This window comes from Falco peregrinus, chromosome 16 (genome assembly GCF_023634155.1).
Source record: "Falco peregrinus isolate bFalPer1 chromosome 16, bFalPer1.pri, whole genome shotgun sequence".
NCBI classification, from domain to species: Eukaryota; Metazoa; Chordata; class Aves; order Falconiformes; family Falconidae; genus Falco; species Falco peregrinus.
In genome coordinates, this window is record NC_073736.1 from 9,827,629 (window position 1) to 9,843,971 (window position 16,343).

At 48.9% G+C, this 16,343-nt stretch overlaps 1 long non-coding RNA gene across 1 annotated transcript; it reads right to left on the reverse strand.

Annotated features, from left to right (window-relative positions):
• Positions 1 to 1,679: 1,679 nt before the first annotated feature.
• On the reverse strand, positions 1,680 to 15,392 carry LOC129785784 (uncharacterized). Its single transcript, XR_008750019.1, has 3 exons — positions 15,298 to 15,392; positions 13,898 to 14,095; positions 1,680 to 1,791 (listed from the first exon to the last, which is right to left on the reverse strand). It is a non-coding gene; the product is annotated as an uncharacterized LOC129785784 (long non-coding RNA).
• Positions 15,393 to 16,343: the final 951 nt, after the last annotated feature.

Genomic DNA, 16,343 nt, shown 5'->3' on the forward strand with positions numbered 1-16,343 from the left:
TCTGCCCCTCTACCCTTTGCCCTTAACATATTCTTATCATGCCTGAGACAGATTGATTGATTTATTTATTTTTAATCTAGGAAGAAGGAGATTGAGTTCAAATCTCTATTCTGTGCGCTGCTTTTTAAATCCCCAGGGCATCTGTCCCTTTTTGAGTAAAACGGTGAGTCTAGCCTATAGCAGGTCAGGGAAAGGCTGCTGAGTACTTCCTTCCCTTCAGTTTCTCCTGCCCTTTTCGACTGGCACTGAAGGCCACTGCTGCTTGGCAGCCCCCATCCCTAATACAACAGCCCAACGTTCTTGTTGAAGCTGAGTAAGCTTGGTTTTGGTTAGCTAACGAATATGAAGTCGTTCTCCTGAAGCAAGTGGTGGAGTCATAGTATACTACCGTGTGTGGGTTAGTGTCCCACAGTCCAAGGGAAAAGTGTCTGCGCTGCAGCAACTAGCAAACTAGTTGTCCGATACAACAGTTGAAGGGAAAGTCTGGCGCTTCCCCTCTTCCAGCCTGGTAGTCCTGCTACTTCTTGTTGTGGGTGGTGAGCATAAGGACCACTGAACTGACTGGAATTGACTGAAGTAAGGACTGGTTGAGCTGACCAAATGGTGAGTCTCCCCTAGAAAAAGACCATTACTATAGTCATAGAGCAAAACCCCTAAAAATCATTCTTCTTGTTTAAGTTTTGTAAGAAATATATATATATAAAAATATAAAGAAATATTTCTAGAACTGTATGGATCTGTGCTAGAAAACCTAGGACATCTACTTACAGGTAGTACAGTAGAACTCCTTCTTACTGATTCAAAACAATCCATCCAAGACACAAGCTGAGGAAAAACTTCTGCTGTTTTTGAGTCGGTTACTGTACTCTGTCAGCAGCACATTGCTGGAGGCAGAAGAGAAGAATTAATGTCTTCTGGAAGAATACAGTGTCCAAAAGAAATGCAAACCCAGCACCACTAAATTTGCACCCCAATCTAGAATGTTAACTGTGTCCTCAGCAGCATCAAAACAGGTTTGCAAATGCATGAAATGTATAACTATTGCATGTATTGTTGTGATGATGTAATGAAAATAAAAGGCATACCCAGTGACTACTGTTCACTCTGATTGAATACTTATTTCCATTGAATTTTAAACTCTTTTTTTTTTTTTTTTTTTCTGGAAATGATCCCTTTAGACAGTGTTGTGACCACTCCTTAAATGGTTTTCAGTTCATCGGTCCCCCTAAAGAATTCTCCACTTCAGCTCATGCTATTATGCACGTGTGAAATATATTTTTTCTTTCTAGCCTGAAGTTTTCTTTTAACCTAAACGTAGATAGCTTAAATTGATATAACCTAGGCTCTTTTATCTTTATGCTACTCTTTTCCAATAGCCATGATGTTTTGTTCGCCTCTCAGATGGGAAAAGTGTGTGCTTGTAGAATGGTAGTGCATCTTTGCCTGTGGGGCAAAAAACCAAGGGCGTATTGGAACCCCACTGTTACAGGTCTGAACGTTAAAGCTTGATCTAAAAACAAAAGGGTTAACAGAACAGTGATTTGAATTTAAAAAAAACCCGGGGTGGTGGTGGTGGTGAGACATGGACACGACACACGCCAGAATACAGTAATATTATCCAGAAATCCTGTGTCTTTGCATCTCACGTACATTCTCATTGTTTCTTCGCTCCTTTCCTGTTTGCATAGGTGAAATGGATCAGCACTTCATCTGGCAAGTTGTTTCTCTTCCCTTCCTCCTGAAGGGGAGGCAACTCCCTGGTACTCTTGGACTTCTTTGTTTCAGCAATACCTTGATGGAGCAGATAGAGATAAGGAGCATTAGATGCGGGAGCTGGAGCAGTATCAGAAGACTGAAGCCTATAAAGTCTTTAGCAGGAAAGCACAGGACAGACAAAAGGCAAATCACACAGACAAGGTATTGAATGGGACAAAAAGATGGGCCTGGAACAACACAAGATTCCCAGCTGGTTGTGCAGACTGACACTCGTTTACAGCCTTTGATGTAAAGGCTTGTTAAAACGTGGATGCCTATCTCTGGGAGCTCATCTGTGGGTGTGAAATAGAACATTTTTCTTCCGGCAAATCCTAGTTTCATAAATATGACATACAGCAACCTACACCAGAAATAATAATTGTCATTATTTTGTCACGGCAGTGACCAAACCATTGTTAATTGTTCTCCATTGTCCTGGTATTGCTTGTTAAAGAAAATGTGTGTTGAATTCAGAAATTTAAAGTGCTAAAGCAGCTAAAGTGGCAGAACCAGGCCCTGTCCCTAGCGTAGCCCGAATCCAAGGCTGGTTTAACACCCAGTCCAGTTAATCAGTGGGAGAGCAGAGAAACAACAGATGATCAAATTGTGCACACAGGTGCTCGCAGACATGCAGATGTTTTGAGAAAAAAAATCAGTATATGTGAATAGGAATTGCTTGTTCAAAGACTAAGTGTGCTTGAAGGAGTGTGTGAGTTAAAGCAGGCAGAAAGATCACGATCCGAGGAGGAGCTTGGAACCGAGGCAGAGACTGGAAGCAAATAGATGAATCAACAGGGACAGGGTCAGGTGATGGATTTGCAGAACAGACAAGACCAAAGGAAACTTCTAAAAACCTCGAGCATTGACTAATGATTTGATAAGCGTGTATAAGCTGTGCTGTATCCCTTTGCTCTCTGCCACTCGCTGGGGCGGTGGCCCAGCTCTGAGGGGCGATTAAAGCAAACCTAGTGGTACCCATGTCTGTGTAAATTTCTCCTGTAACACTATATGTGAAGCATATGACGGAAGTGCTGGTAATCCACCGGTGTTGTGACTGTTGACTGATGTCCCGTGTTAGAATAAATACAAGTACAATGGCTAACAGGCCTCATAGGCATGAAGAACATGAGAACGGTGGTGCTGGGTCAATGGGTCTGTGCTTTTCTCTAGTGCTCTCCTTGCTACCACCTAGCACTCAGCTGGCAAGTTCATGGGCACAGCCAGGACCAGCCCAGCCTCTTGTTTTCCAGGGAGCCGATCACCACACATATGGGAAACAGACAGTAGACAAGACGTAGTTCTTCATATCCTTTCCGTTGTTTTGCTAGAGAATCTAAAGTTTGATAGACCTTATTTTGTTTATATTTATATTGGCACTTCAGTGGGTCCAGACTAAATGGCCACTCTCTACCTGACTGCTGCAAAAATTGGTTTGAGCCCTCGGTTAGTAACCAGCCGTTGGTTAACTTTGTCTTTGAAATACAGCAACCTATGGTGGAATAGGAAACTGAGACAGTCAGGGACATCGGTTGTATTTACTCAAAGGAGGTGGAAAATTTTCTAGGGAAATTTTTTAATAGTGTTAGCATAAAAATCCTGTATGTGGCACATGAGCGACTGCTCTAGGCAAATGGCTTTTTAGAATAAGAAGCCATCCCTGCCTTAAGTGACACATTTTTCTAAATGTGTCACTATGTGAATAATAAGCTCACACAGCAAAGCTGCAGCTACCTGATAACACAGTATTTTTCCTGGTTTGGAGGATTTTTTTATTCATCTAAAATTTTCCAACAGTCGTCACTGCTAGTTTATTCCCTGTATGACAAATAAGTAGTAAATGAAGGTGTTTTCACACAATGGAACAATCTGCATGTCTACATTTTTTAACAGCTGTTGCAAAGATGTACTTGAAACCCTGAAGAGCTTTTGCTTTTTATACTACTGAAAACCACGCTACACAGCTTTTTGCAAATTTCCAGTTTGGAGAATCGCACAGTAATTGTTGGTTTGTTTCTGTGAAAGAAAAAAAACACACCACATCTTCCTTTAGAGGCAGTATTTTGCTGCAGATTTTAGTTCTATCTTTTCTATTTCATCTATCTCTTCTCCAGCTCAGAAAGGTCTACTTCTTTAGAAATTCTTCTCGTTTGATATGTTAGAATATCTCTGTGTAGTAGTCAAAAAGGAACTGGACCTGCGCTTTGTCTCACTAAATTCTCATTTCCATAATACATGCAGTTTTCCTTTACTTATTAAAGAAAATTACCAAATCCCATACAGCTACCTGGGATCATGGATCAATCCGAATATGCGTGGCCCAGCATTACTTTTTGCAACTGATCTAAAATTCTGTGCCAAATTCTATCATAACCCAGGAATGGAAATAATAGGGATGACGTACTTTGCATATCTTCTCTGCAGGTTGTTATGACCCACTGCAAGTAAATAAGAAAAAATACAGGTAGTGGACATTTCTAAATAAACCTCTGACACCTGAAGAAGTCATTTTGATATCAGATTTATTCTCACCATACTTTCTGCATGGAAGACCAGAAGAATCTATGCTTTTAATACAATTTGTACAGAAAAGCATTGGCAAAAATACTAGAGTACTTGTTATGTTTGTTCCTACATCAAACATGCTGAGGTGAGGCTTAAAAGCCCACCAGTGAATTCACATTTGCCGCAGTGCTGTTAGTAAAAGCTGTAATTATCTGTATTTTTTGAGAATGCTTGAAATGAAACACAACCTAACTCTCACTTATACAACAGTGTAGCACAGCAAAGACATTAGCATCTAATTTTTTCATTATAAGATGTGGGTGCATAACCAGGAAGAACACTAACAATTATTTCTTAGTAAACTTTTACAGCATAAAACCATTTAGTGGGGCAGTGCAAATCAGAACATATTCTGACTGTGACACGAAAGAACACTTCTGTTGTATAGGTAGACAAAAAAATTGGCTTAGTGGGTTATTTTCATTCTCCCAGTGCTGTTTCCTCTCCTTTCGTTGTCAGTAACCTAGCTACCCAGTGATTTTTGTGGGACATTAGGGTTAGCATAGATGTTAGGTTAGCTTTAGATGCTTTACATCTTAGAGATGCATTCCTCGTGATTCTGCTCCACGCACAAGAAAAAGCCCAGTTTGCCTTTGCCTGGAGTAGGACTCAGTATGTTTTCAAACAGTTTTCTGCAAGGATACAAACACTGCCCCACTATCGCTCACAATGCTCTGGCCACAGCCTTAGCACAGATCACCATTCCACCTGGCCTCACAGTGTATCGATACATCGATGGCATCCTCAGCGGGGCAGAAGGGCCAGAAAGCATTACAGGTGCAATGAAAAACATTTGGGCAACACTAATCAAGTTGGGACTGGAAGTCCCAGAGTCAAAGTGCCAAGGGCCAGCACGAGAAATTAAATTCCAAGGAGTCTGGTGGGTTGCAGGAGCTGCCTCTCTTCCACCAGACACACTGGAAAAGAACGAATCTGGGCACAGTCCATCCAGTACGCTGGAACTACAACAAGTTCAAGGGACTGTGAAGTACTGGCGTAACCATATTCCTGCCTTTTCTGTCATTGCTTGTCCCTGGTAGAATTTGTTATAAAAGGGAAAATCATGGCAGTGGACATCTCATCAGCTCTGTGGTACCATCAAGTCCCCCTTCCTGCAGGAGCATAACAGAGCCTGGCCGCAGGGTCTCCACTCCGCTCCAGCCCCCGTTACTCCTGTCAGCACGTGCTGAGGTTGCAGGCTGCGCTGCTTAGGGAGCCGTGGCAGCACACATTTAGGATGGTGAATGCCGGCCATCCTGAAAGCGACAGCTGTCTTTTACCCTAAAAAGCTTCCTGTAATACTATGCTTCTCTGAGGTCCCAGTTTTCTCGAATTGCCCTCACCCCAAAGCAATTTCCCCACAGGGTCCCTAAGCAAGGCAGTGGAGGAGTGGCTCTCTCAAACTCCCTCCCAGCCCTGCCCTGGCTGAAAGAAGGCAGAAAGAAGCCTTCAAATGAGGGAAGTTCTGGCTGCAAGAGAATACAAGCTGACCAGGTCTTGGGATCCACTGACATCAACAGAAATTTAGGTGAAAACTCCCCTTTCACATGAAACTCGACTCCCCAAACAAAAAACAGTTGTGATGGGAAACTATGGTGGGGGTGGGAAATCAGTGCTGGGGGCAGGAAAGCATCAGCAGGATGGGAAACCATTGAAATGGGAAGTTGTTCTGTCATTAAAAGTCAAACTGTCACAACGCTGGCTGACCCAGGTGCTGGCGGAATGATCGCCGTGGAGATGGAACCCCAGAACACTGTTTGCCCCAACAAACGCCACGCTGGCCAACTGCCGCGGCATAGAGCAGCACGCTCCTCGGGGTGCTCCTGCCTTCCGGGTAACCCCCAACCAGCTCTGCCGGCCAGCATCGCACCCCATCACCCCCCTTCGCTTCTGCCAACAGAAAGGTTCCCCCTCCAGCTGCCGACAGGACCAGAGGTGCCCGGCACAAGCTTCACCACTCTGACCATGCCGCCACCGGTCACTGCTGGTGTGCTGCCCTCTGTCCCGGGGCTGCTGATCACCGTTCGGCGTTCCCAGCTCCACACCATCACCCACCAGCCCACCCAGGCAACCTGGCAGGGTGTGCAGGGGCCCCTGGGGGACTCGGGGCAGGTCGTGCAGCTGCCACACGTGCTGCAGCTCCCCAGCGGTGTGCAGCTGCCCCCTCTGCCTGCTCCTTGTCCCCCTGCCTATGGCCAGGGACAGCAAGTGGTGATGGGGACACTTGTGCCCCACCAGCCAGTGGGGCTGGGCCCATGGGACGTGGGCCAGGGGCAGCCCCTCTACCCTACGGGCTGCACTGTGCTGAACGTCCCTGCCCATGCTGGGCCCCTGCCACCCCAACACCCTGCGGCTCAGCACTGCGTGCAGGTCTCCCCTGTGCTCCACACCCATCCTGGCAGCGCCCAGAAGCTGTTGGAGGCCTTTAACAACGACGTGGTGGCCAGTGAGGATGGCATCCCTGCTGCCACCTCCTGCCAGCCCGCCCTGGATATGCTCTCTGGCAGAAGCAGGACCAAGCACCAAGGTGAGGTCTGCAGGGTGGCAGAGCCCATAGGGGGGTGACCTGCACCAAGGAAGGCTTGCATCACCCTGGGGGTGGCTTGGCTTCGTCTGCTTTTTCAGAAGTGGTGACCACCCTGGCAAGCCCAGAGAATCTCCTGGACCTGCCCGAGCTGGGGCCAGATGCCTTCAATGAGGCCTCTCCTGAGCTGGCAGAGGACAATCTGCAGTTTCAGGATGAGCATTCGGCCACCATGGACAGCAGTGACCTGCTCACCTGGCTCTACAGCATCCTGGAGCTCTCTGAAGTTCTCAGTGGCTCCTCCTTGACCACCATCCTCAACAAGCTCCCGGAGCTCTCACAGTACGTGGCAAAGGGTGGCTGCTCTAAGGAGCAATCACTGGCGGCAGGGCTGGGGGACAGCGAGGACACCAACCATGGTGTCCCTGATGTCCCTGTCTTGACCACCACCCTCAACAGGATCCCTGACCTCTTAAGAGTGCATGATGGAGGGCGACTGTCCCAAGGACCAAGTGGTGGCTGCAATGCAGGAGGACACCAACCCCTCCTGGCAGAGGGTGGCAACATCCCCCTTGCTGGACGCCAAAGGCAAGCAGGGTGGGCTGGCAGCGGTCTTCCCCACCCGGCTGCCAGAGAGTCCCATGGAGCCCTCTCAGGAGGGTCCTACGGACACTTCAGAGGAGAGCCCCTTGAAGGGATGCTCAGAGGGTCCCCACCAGGGTCTCCCAGAGAGTCCTCAGCAGATCCTGCTGAATAGTCCCCTGGCCAGCCCCCCGACTGCACCCCAGCATCATCCGCCCCGCATGGCCCAGCTGGTGGAGGAGGTGCTGCGGAGGCAGCCCCGGGTCATTTTGACCCGCTTGCCACCACCACCGGGCATCTCCTCCTGCCGGGTGGTGCCCAGATCAGGCAAGGCTGCTGGCAAACAGGCCAAGTGCCCCACACTGGCTGACACCCTCAGGATGCCAGAGACGTCCCCACAGGGCAGCATGCCACCCAAGAAGAGGAAGAAGATGGTGGTGTGCCCAGTGGCAAAAAGCTCCAAAACCCTCTGGGAGGGGAAGCCGGACAGGGATGCCACGGCGGTGGGCTGTAGTGGGGAGCAGGGGGGCAGCAGCAAGCAGAGGGCATCCAATAGCGACTATGTGCCCACCAAGCGAGCCAGAACCCTGAGGAACACCAGGAGACAAGGTGCTCCACGCTGCCCCAGTCGCCGTTGATATATTGATAGAGAAGGTGTGGAGCACAGATCCCTCTGACGTGTGACCTGCACCCACCCACTGCAACCCCAGCCCTCTACCAGATCTGTCTGTCTTAATTCATTAAAGGCTTGATGTTCCTTGCACAGTGCCTCTGCCTGCGGTCATTCACGCAGCGGGAGATGAGGGTTAATGCAGCCCCTGCCACATGCAGAGATCTGACGCTCCACCTTCCCCTCTGTCGAGGTGACACCTCCACCGAGCTGACCCACTCTCTAGAGTATTTACAAATGAAGGGACTTCTCATCAAGGGAGGCAGCCTTGGCAGGGGTGAGAAACAAAGACCAGGTAGCGAAAAGAGCACCGTTATCTAAGTTGCGCAGGAGGAAGACTTCCAATGAGGAAAGTTCTGGCTGCAAGAGAACACAAGCTGATCAGGTCTTGGGATCCACTGACATCAACAGAAAATGAGTTTAAAGTAGGACAAAGATAATTGTGGTAGTGGGAGATGGTGACCTCTAACTGAAATAGTTCTGCCCCAAAGAGGCCAAAATCCCGCTTGGGGAGCATGCGTAGTCCGTAAAACACTTCAGCAGTGCTACTGAGGATGCGTACGCGTTTGCATTAGAAGCCAGAAACCAGTCACCAAATCTGTGTATGACACATGACTATGCAACGTGCGGCGCTCTGAGAAAGGCCCTGAACCCCTTCTCAGTGTTCCAACTGGACCTAAAAACTTTGCATGTACTTTTTAATCGCTGCCCCCAAAGCGATTTCCCCACAGGCTCAGTAAGCAAGGCGGTGGCAGAGTGGCTCTCTCAGACCCCCTGCCAGCCCTGCCCTGGGTGCCGGTGCCTCCGGCCCTGCCCCAGCAGACGTTGCTGTGCTGATGGAGGGGCTCCCTCCCTCTCCACTGCACTTGCAAAGGGAGTGGCTGGCTCACCCTTTGCTGCCCACGCAGCCAGCCCTCACCGTTAGCTGCTGTCATTCCCAGGGGCGCCGGCTCTCTCCCAGCACCCTCACACCTTCTCCCTGCAACACCGCGAGAGAAGCGCTCGCCAGGCACACGGGTGCCGTCACTGCCCTGCGCAGCTGGGCACCCCAGACTGGCCCTGCCTGACTGCCTCCCTCACCAAGCACCTCCACCTCCACAGTCTCAAGCTCCATCCCTTTAGACGGAAAGGGGGTCACTTTATTGAGAAGTAACTGTTCCTCATGAGGAACACAGTCTCTTCAGGAGGCAAAATACTTCAGTAGCGTTTAGAAACAAAGCTGGGGCATTTGGGAGGGCACCTCATCACTACTCCAAACAATGTGACCTTCGTGGAGAAAAGCTGAAGAGCTAGACAGTTTCCAGAGGACAGCAAAACCTGACCTGCTGAGAGCTTAGGACAGTGCACGTCATGTTCTTCTTCACACTTGGTGCACGTTTGACAAGCTGCGAGATGATGGTAAATTACTTCCTTCAGAGAGGACAGCAAGACACTGTTGCCAACTCAGCTTAGGTTTTTTTGGTTTTTTCTGGTTGGCCAAGCAAAGAAACGGAGGCAGTTTCAAAGTGCGCAGAAGCACAGCTGCAGACATAATTTCTGCTGTCACGCAGGCAGCAGGAGTGAACTTCATCCCTTTGGGTCCTTTTGAGAACACCAAGCACCCAGATGGTGCTGAAGGATGTTTTTTTACATAGGGGACCCTCGGAGAGAAGCAGACATGTCCAGTTTTATTCCCTGGGAAAATGCCCTGACACTGTCCTGCCCCTCAGGTGGCAGTAGGACAATTAAACGTATTAGTAAGCATGGGCTGATTCCTGGCCCACCATGATTCGAACAGCAGCCCACAAATCCCTCAACTAGTTTTGTTCTGCCTGTACTTACGACAGCTACATTGCTCTCTGTTGTGGGGGAAAGCAGATGACACAGCTTGCCCCTTTGATGCGCAGGGCTGTGTTTCAAAGGACTACGACAAGCCCAGAAATGCACAGCACAGTACGGCTTACGAATCAAGTCAGTATTGCATCACAAACCATAATGCATGTGTCTGTCTGAGAAAACGGGGTTTATGTAGGCACGTGGGAAGTGGGTCTCTTGCTCAAAACCCAGAAAATCCTGTTTAGAAAAATTCATATACTGAAACGATAAGGCAACATACTTCTGGATTTCTCTCTAAATCCCCACGGAGATGTAATTCCCTCACTGCCATGTGAGATCATACAGCTTGAGGCACTTTTCATGTAAAGCCAAGAAAGCTCAGCTCAGAAGGCAAAGATCCTTCTTAAGGGAATGGATCATCTGTAACTACAAGACACCTTCCCGCCCACTGAAACATAGCAGCAGAGTTAAAAGCAGTTTTCAAATTCCAAGTGGAGACATTCAAAGTTTGAAAACTACAGGACATTCTCTTCCTAGCACAAAATAATCAACTTTTTCCCACTTCTCTGCAAACCTTAACCCCAGTGCTTTGTATTTTTCACGCTACAGCACAGAAAGCCAGTACCCACAGTTGCACAAGGACTTCCACTGCCAGTGTGCAAAGCTCAGCCTTGGCAGTACAGGAGTGATCCACCTCAAATGCACTGCACAGTCTGCATCTGGGAGTATCACAGGTCAAATAGTTAATCACTGCTTCTCCTCCCAGTAACAATAAAAATAGAAAAAAAAAAGAAAATCTCCCTACTTCCACGGCTCTTCTTTACAGGCTAGAGGTTTATGGAAGTGATGACCCATTTCACCCAACATACAAGACACCTTTTGAACAATTTTCAGAGCTGTCCAAAAACCCCCAGATCTTACACAACAATCAGTCCAAAGAAAGTACAGAGGTCTCTGCGCTACTGGACACATGCAGGAACACTTGTGTTTACTGGACACCTTTGTAAAGGGAAAAGGCATTACACCAGGGTACCAGACCCTTGCCCAAAAGACTTTTCAAACCACCTGTTTGTTGACGCAGTCACTGCACTTCAACCCTTCCACCCACGACAACATCCTCTCAGGGGGCAGACTTGCCTGCTCTTGATCACAGAATCAGTCAGCAGAGTTCATATTGAACCAAGCTAAAAACCAGGCCCAGTCTCTACGTTCACGGTTGGGATACACGGCTCCTATCACAGGGCACACACGGCGGTCCCACCTGAGTTACGTATCTGAAGTAGCATTTCCCATGGGTCAAATATTCCTCTTCAGATCTGCCTTGAAACTGAGGGCTCATGGTCAGTGAGAAGAAGAGAGTTCCTTGCCTCCTGTGCAGTCAGGTCATGTTCCCCTGCTAAAAGCAGCCTACTCATTTGTGTACAATCTGTTAAAAGAATAAAACCAAGTCTGAAGGTTATTCATTTGCTTCCTTAACATCCTACCATTTGCAGCATCCAGCCCGCAGAAGACGACTTCTGACAGAGCAACTTCTCCAAGCAACCTGCTATAAAAGGCAGGTCAACAGAATCACCAACAGCCAGGTCTGTACCCTCAGGGAGAGACTTTCAAAGCCCTTTGGAGGATTGCACTGGATCTGCGTGCTTTAGACCCCACTGAGTGGATTTACTGTTTTACTGGCAAAGGTTTTATGTACCACACATGAACATCTTCAAAACACCTACTGTAATGGTCTCATGCATAAACAGACACAATGATTCTCTAATATCACACAGGAAGAACTCAATGGATGCTCCTACCAAGGCAGTGGCTCCCTTCTGTAGCCACTGAACAAGCAAAAGGATGGATCAGAACGACATTATGAACCTCTGAAGCAAAATTTCTCTCTTCCTTTAGCTGTAATTTAGAGCTTCATTGAGTGCTGAAGAGTGTCAGCCTGACAGCTCTGAAGCGTGAAGCGCTTGATCCTCTGTGCCAGAACCACACCGGCACTGGCCACACAAGCTGCCTGCGTACTCACAGGGTCAGGGTCAGGGTCAGGGTCTTTACTGCCCTGCCACCACAACACAGAAGTGAGGAAAGTAAAATGGAGATAGAAGTGTTCTTTCTCCACATAGTTGATGCTGGCAGCTTCTTGCCTCCAGCATTCCTGCACCTCAGGAGCTTGGGAAATGACAACAAATGTGAAACTTCCTGAAAATAATTTGCCTGACACACCACAGTGTAACACTTCCGTATGCCCACACCACACTTCTGGCTCCCAGCTGCTCTCCCGTGCTTCCCTCTAGCTACCTTTGAGGCACCTTTTCCATCTCCTCAGATCTGGCCAGCTGAAGAACACCCAACTCATGGCTCTAACATTCTTCCCCTTCCTCTCAACATCTTCCTGGTGGTCTCAGCTTTCTGCCCTCCAGATTAGGGGTTTATCATAACAGGACAAGGATAGCACTGGGTTGTTTGTTTTTTTTTTCTGTAAGGAAGCCAAATACTTAAAACTCTTTATTAAAATATAAAAATTAAGAGGAAGGGAAAAGCCAAAATGACAGCCAAGTGGAAGTTTCATTTGGTGCTCAAACCACCTGAACACTTATGCTGCAGCTGCAGCCGAAAGCTGGCCCTTAGATGGCTGATCAGGATAAAGCCCCAAATCCTGCCACTAAGGTTTCAAATTATAAAATAATCCACCTAAGGGAGGGCAAAATGGATAAACACAAACATTGCCGTATGTTTACAGGGCCTTCACAGCACAATGGTTCTCTGATGGCACCGAGATCTTAGCAGTATGAAGAATTACAAAGGTCAAGTGCTATTTATAAGCAACGTACCCTTAAATCAACACTAGTGACAAAAGAGCCAAGCACTTGACTTGCAGAACGGCAGGTGATTCGTGACTTTCTCCACAGCTTCTACTACTGATGAAGCTTACAACCACCTCACCATTTGGGAACGACATCCGTTGCTAGTGTTGCTCTGGTTGGAAACTCAGCCAGAAGGAATTTGTCATTACAGGAATTCTCATGCCACTGAACTGGCAGCAAGGTACACAAGCCTCTTAATCCCTTTTTATACTTTTACACTTGTGCCATAAAACCATTCTCCACTCTCCATCTCACCACCTCTCCAAGCAGAAAAGTCCCATCTGCCACACACGTGTCACAAACTACACAGGATATGACACAGGTTTCAAATACATCAGAAAGTATCAAATCAGAAACTTTAAAACATAAAAGAAAATTTAAAAAAGGTGGCAGTGGGAAATTATTTTCTACCTTGATTGTTAGGTTCACAAGCTGCTAGTAGTTAACATTAATGGCTCACTATTTCAAGGTCATGATGGCAACAGTTCTGCAATGTGTGGATATCAGCGAGAGAATTGCTGCCTTGCACCAGTTCAGGTGCTCCACCTATACCTCGTCACAGATTTGAATTTTTTTTTTTTAAATGCTTATCAGGGTAGGATCTGCCTACCAAGACCAGATTTTAAGTGAAGTTACATTATGTTCCTCTTGATTTAAATACAGCAAGATAGCTCCACTGCTACATTCAGCCACAAGAACGTAAACACCTCCAGCTTCATAGACACCCATACATTATTTTTGTAAGGAACAAATGACTAAACATGGAACAATACTATGAAAAAGCAAAAGAATGCACACAATCAGCATTTTCCTATTTGGACCAAAAAAAGAAAATCTCTAACAGCAGATAAGTCTAAATTAAAAATCAGCCACATCCAGATCCCAAATGGGGTAGGGGTTATTGTGTGCCACAGACCTGGACTTGACTGTTGAAGGAAATCACGCACTAAGGAAAATTTGAGGTGGTTCTGCAGAAGTTTAACTAGAGCCTTGGCAACTTGGGACGTGAAAGGTACGTGTGCTATAGTATCACCCACAATAAAGGAAACTAGTCTCACATTTTGAGTCCAACACCACATCCGCAAACAAAATGAGGCTGCTACATTTGAGGAACACTGATGGAAACCTCACCTGCCATCCCAAAGTTATGCTATGGCATTTCTTCCCTTTTTGCCACTTTCCTCAGCCTTGGTACATCTTTTGCAGAATCTGCAGCAAGGGCCCATAGCTTCTTCCTGTTTCTAACAGTGAATGTCTGGGTTTCACACGTTGGTTTCTTGTGCGGCACCAATAAGACCCAACACTTGCCTTCATAAATGCATCCGTACACTAGGGAAGAAAAGGAAGATTACCAGCCAACAACATTGTACTGCCCACAGGGCAACAGTGTGCCTCACTTCGTAAGAGGATTTAAGACAGTAAATAACCCTCAAATATCTTCATAAACAAGCACAATTTAATCATGTGCTTTTAATCTGATTGCTGACACAATCTAACAAGAAGACACATTAAGGGAAGCAGAGCTGTAGTTAAAAAAGTGGGGCTTCTCTTTCCTCTCCTGAGGGTTTACCATCCAGAGCTGGTTGAAGTTCTGAACCTGTAAACCGCTCCCTCACACTTCTATGCTCGCTTTGGGAAACAAAGACGGCTGTTTGAATTCTTTTGCAGGTACAGTCTTTCTTTACTTTTGAGTTGGAATGAAATGAAAAGCTGCCATCAGTCCCACTTATGGCACAGGGACACAACCATGTTCCATGCACATGCCTGCACAGAAACACACGCAGAGGGAAACCATCCCTTGGGTATCAAACACAGAAACAGCACTGAAAACCTTGACTTGTGAGAGTCCCTGCAGCATTCTCCCAGGTCAATACACAGCATGCTTGTGGCAGGATCACCACTGCATGTGCGTCACTTGCTTTCACTTCCATCTTCATCTCTAACCTGGCACTTGCCACCTCCAGACTGCAGCATGCATAAAAGAATTCTGTTTACTAGAAGCACGGCACCGTGTGAACCTTCTGCATGAAGTCCGGTATTTAAAGAAATTGCTATAAAGAATAAAAATCTGCCGGCACCACTGACAGACATACACGTTGTGTTTTCTGAACAGGGCCGATACATTAAACCTGCAAACTAAGGACTGCGACACCTTGCTCCTTGCCCCTCTTCTTTTGCCCTCAGGCTGGTGCAGGAGCTCCTTTCACGAGAGCAGGCACACCACAGAAGCAGCTTTGCCACCCACTGCCAAAGTCACAGCCTGCTCATCCTGGTCCCTCACCCTGTCTGTGCTGGTCTGTGCCTCTGTTCCCCTTCCTGCCCCTCCACTCCTCTCCCTGTCCCTCTCTCCTGCTGCTGATCCTGTATTCCCTGCGGCACCCCCCTGCCCCTCTGTCTCTGTCCCACTTCATCCCTCTGCCCGCTCCTCGCCAGTCCCTGTCCTTTCTCCATCCCTGCCCAGCCCCTCCTGCTCCCCCTGCCCCTCTGGCCCCCTCCTGTCCCTCTCCGGCCACCCCTCCGCCTTGACCCACGTCTCCCTGTCGCTCGGTGCCTCTCTCCCCCTCGTCCCTGCCCCATGGGGGCTCCGGGGCCAGGATCTGTGCTCGGGCAGCCCCGGGCAGTGGCCATGGGGCCTGCAGGGCCGGGGCTGGGGGCTGGTGTCCCCCAGGGCCCCACTGCAGGGCACCATGCCCCGGGGCATGCTGGGAGCTGTAGGCCAGGGCTGCCCCATGGCCAGGTTGTTCCCAGGGCATGCTGGGAGCTGTAGGCCCAGGGCTGCCCCATGGCCGGGTTGTTCCCAGGGCATGCTGGGAGCTGTAGGCCTGGAGCTGCCCCATGGCCGGGTTGTTCCCAGCGCATGCTGGGAGCTGTCCCATGGCCGGGTTGTTCCCAGGGTGTGCTGGGCGCTGTAGGCCTGGGGCTGCTGGCAGCCATGTTGTTCCCAGGGCATGCTGGGAGCTGTAGGCCTGGAGCTGCCCCATGGCCAGGTTGTTCCCAGGGCATGCTGGGAGCTGTAGGCCCAGGGCTACTGGCAGCCAGGTTGTTCCCAGGGCATGCTGGGAGCTGTAGGCCCAGGGCTGCCCCATGGCCATATTTTTCCCAGGGCATGCTGGGAGCTGTAGGCCCAGGGCTGCCCCATGGCCAGGTTGTTCCCAGGGCATGCTGGGAGCTGTAGGCCCAGGGCTGCCCCATGGCCATGTTGTTCCCAGGGCATGCTGGGAGCTGTAGGCCCAGGGCTGCCCCATAGCCAGGTTGTTCCCAGGGCATGCTGGGAGCTGTAGGCCCAGGGCTGCCCCATAGCCAGGTTGTTCCCAGGGCATGCTGGGAGCTGTAGGCCCAGGGCTGCCCCATGGCCATGTTTTTCCCAGGGCATGCTGGGAGCTGTAGGACTGGGGCTGCCCCATAGCCAGGTTGTTCCCAGGGCATGCTGGGAGCTGTAGGCCCAGGGCTGCCCCATGGCCATGTTTTTCCCAGGGCATGCTGGGAGCTGTAGGCCCAGGGCTGCCCCATGGCCATGTTTTTCCCAGGGCATGCTGGGAGCTGTAGGCCCAGGGCTGCCCCATAGCCAGGTTGTTCC